At 22.4% G+C, this 3,900-nt stretch overlaps 1 pseudogene; it reads left to right on the top strand.

Annotated features, from left to right (window-relative positions):
- The first annotated feature begins 390 nt into the window (after positions 1–390).
- On the top strand, positions 391–944 carry LOC113558239 (annotated as a pseudogene).
- Positions 945–3,900: the final 2,956 nt, after the last annotated feature.

Below are 3,900 nucleotides of genomic sequence, written 5' to 3'. Positions count from 1 at the left end.
GTTTTAATATAAATTCAACTATTAATCTTCAAAATTAAAAATATTTGTTTTCATTAATAATCTTACTTTATTACTTAATCAACCTTAAATAATAATACTAATAAATTTGCAATTTTATATGATATAATTTGAGCATAGAGTTAATAATAAAAATATTTTTAAATATATATATATAGATAGATTTACAATTTATAACCAATTATCAGCCATTTTTATCAATAAAATGAATCTATTTAACTAATTATAAATATATTGGTACTTTATATTTCTTATTTGGTATTTGATCAGGTATAATTGAATCTAGTCTTATTTACTTAAGTCAATTAGAATTAGATCAAATTAATTAAACCATTAAGAATAATCAACTATATAATGTAATTGTTACAACCCATGCTTTTATTAGAATTTTTTAATAACTATACCCATTGTTGTTGGTGGTTTTGGAAACTAATCGCTTTTATGTATAGATCTAAATTTAATTTTTCACCATCAACAGTTTGATCATTAGGTCAATTTTTGTTTACAATTGAATGTTTAACAGGCGTGATCCTCGCTAACTCATCTATTGATATTATTCTTCATGATACTAACTATCTAGTGGGTAGTTCATTTTTACTATGTTTTAATTATAGGAATTGTATTTGCTATTATTGCTAGTTAAATTCACTGATTACCTATTTTTACTGGATATTCAAAAAATATTTTTATTATTCTTATATTTTTTAGAGTAAACATAAAATTTTTTCCCACTAGTTTTAACTTTTTACTAAAAAATAAAATGTCATCAATAAGATCAATAATTTTTACATTTAAAATTATAATTTTAATTTACACTACTTTAAATATAATTTTTTTAAATTAAATTTAACTCTATTAAATTAATTCATAATTTACCACATTTAAAACATTTATAGTCAGAATTACCTTTAATTATTGATTTCTAATAAGGGAAAATTAATATGCAATAAACTTATAATTAATTTCTAAAGAAGAATCTTGTTTTAGAAATTATAAATTGATTAAAACTAAGATTTCAAAATAGAAATTCACCACTAATAGAATAATTTTTTTTTTTTCATGATCATACAATTTTTATTATTTTTATAATTATAAAAATTACTTATATAATACAAATTTCTGAAAACCAAATCATTGAATTTATTTGAACTACCTCCCATTAATCTTATTTTTATTGCTATACATTCATTTCATCTTCTTTATTTAATAGATGAAATTAAATTTCCAATTTTAACAATTAATATTTTTGGTTAATATTGAATTTGAGTCCTATTTAATAAATTAATTAAATAATACAATTCCCAATTAATTGAAGTCTTATTATCAATAAGTATTAATACAATTTTTTTTTTTTTTACAGTAACATTACTGTTGACGTTAATGAAGTGTTACAACAAGGAATAACTAATTATATTTGTGATGGCCGATCATATGAGATTAATTTGAAGAGATCGAGATATAATTTGACTCGGGGACTTAAACCCGATAAAATTGTTGGAATAACAAAAATAGACAAACAATTGACTTTTGTTCTTAAATGGGAAAACACAAAAGACGACAAAGTGGATTTCATTAACGCTAAGGTGGTGTATGAAAAATGGCCAAACTTAGCGTTGGAATACTATCATGCCCGTCTACATTATACGTCACCTAGTGGCGAAAAACGGTTGATGAAATAGACCTAAGGTAAATCTCGAGCCATATAATTACTTAAGTATTTAAATTTGTATATATAAATGTTTTGTATGAACTTATTTATTAATGTATATATAATTTAATCTTATCTATTGCCTTGGTCAATCACTATGACATTGTCCTAATAAAACATTTAATAGATATCTATTATACGGCTCTATAATTCAGTCAAGTACCTATCAAAGTAATACTTCCATTTTTATGCATGATTATTAACTTTACTTTTAACATTGTTATGTAATCGCAAAGCTAATTTAATGTTGCTAACCAATAATGTGCTACAAATACTACAAGACATCCAACTTATTAAAACTAATAATTAAGTAAAGTATGTATAACTAAATATTATATAATACTAATTTTTACTCTTCAAACAAAGATTTAAACTGTAAATGCTAGAAATTGTTAAAAAAAAAAGTTTATGCATTTCAGAAGATTTCTTAAAATACAAATAATACTATACATTTATGCATTAAAAACTTTAAAATATACATCTCATGTTCTCTTAGAATGATAAAAATATGATCTAATTCAAAATACTGCACATTGATTCTTAAATAAATTTAAAACCATTTTATTTCGGTTAAAATTTAAAATTTGGTCATAGACATCAACTTGACACAACTTAAGTATAATGTAAAGAAATTGGTTAATGATATTTTTTTATTATAAAACATAATCAAGATAAACAAAATTACTTTTTTCAATTATGAACCATTTACATGGGAAAAACTGCATGACCAAGTAAACAAATAAACCGTTAAAAGCAATCTTTATTTTAGAATTATATTAAAAAAATTAGTTACTCACCAATAATCAAAAAAATTTAAATATCAAGATTTTAAACAATAATAAATTACTTTTGTATTATTTTTGATAAATCTTTCCTAAATATGTGAATCATATCTTCTAATATGAAGTAACTATAAAATGCAACATAAACTTTTTTGCGTGCATTCTCTGCTAAACAAATCTTTACTTAACTTCAACCCTTGTCACTGCATATGCTTACAAAAAATAAAAATGTATGCAGGCCGGACAAATATTGAATTATAATACTCAACATATTTGATTATTTTACTTACTCTAAATATTTCATAGAATTTGTAAAAGATTATGAATATTTGTTTGTGTATTATTGTAATTATATATTTTATTTTTTTATTCTGTTTCAGATCCTGAAAATGTTGTATGTTTTAGAAAATTAATAAAAGCTGTATGTAGTTAATTTAATAATGTAAATAATTTGATAATTTAATGACATTTAATATTAATTAATAAACTAAAATAAATTTGTAAATTTAAATGTTTTTAATTATTTAATTGGTTCTCTTGAGCTTTATAGAAAGACATCTTGAAATAATTGTTATTTTAGTCAAAGGCTAATAGTTTTATTTTTAATTTTATAGTGGAAAGTAATTGTTTATAAGAATGCTAAATTTGCCGGAACACATTGAATAGAGATCTGGTTCATAATATTGGTTTTTGCATCAGTTCCGATTACTTAAATTAGAACTTAAGTATTTTGTACTGGAAATGTAAATATTAAAAAATAAAGAAAATTACTACTAGGTAAGATGTTTCTAACAGTATCACAATCAAAGTAATTAAAATTATTTGTTATTCTTTTTATAAAAAAAAAACTGCATGCAGATACATTGGACATGTACATGTCTTATGGCTACTGACTAATTTACATGAACTGCCCAACAGGTAGTTCATACCGTCATGGCAATAATCTCCGTGTCACACTAAGTTATAGTTGTAGATATTAGGTACATAATATTATTGTGATACATATACACATTGTCATAAATCTACAGGTGGTTAATGAATTAAACTGATAACCACAGTCACTATCAATAGCATATTCTAAATACTCTGTCTATCAACTATATATATATATATCGAATAATTTTGATTGTAAGAGGTAACAATGTCCAAATAAAAATTATACTATATTTAATGTCATACCTAATACATGTTATTATCCAAATTATTTTTTAAAGATAATCATTGAATCCATTGTCTATTAAAAATTAAATAACATGTTCTCTTAATAAAAAATAACTATCTTTATATTGAGGTTCAGCAACATTAATCCACAGGTTAACATGTACATATCATATGATACATATCTTATGGCTGCTGAATAATTACGTATAGAACTAGGTGCTTATATAATAT

This window comes from Rhopalosiphum maidis, chromosome 3 (genome assembly GCF_003676215.2).
Source record: "Rhopalosiphum maidis isolate BTI-1 chromosome 3, ASM367621v3, whole genome shotgun sequence".
Classification (NCBI taxonomy): Eukaryota; Metazoa; Arthropoda; class Insecta; order Hemiptera; family Aphididae; genus Rhopalosiphum; species Rhopalosiphum maidis.
This window is presented reverse-complemented; position numbering and strand designations above follow the sequence as displayed.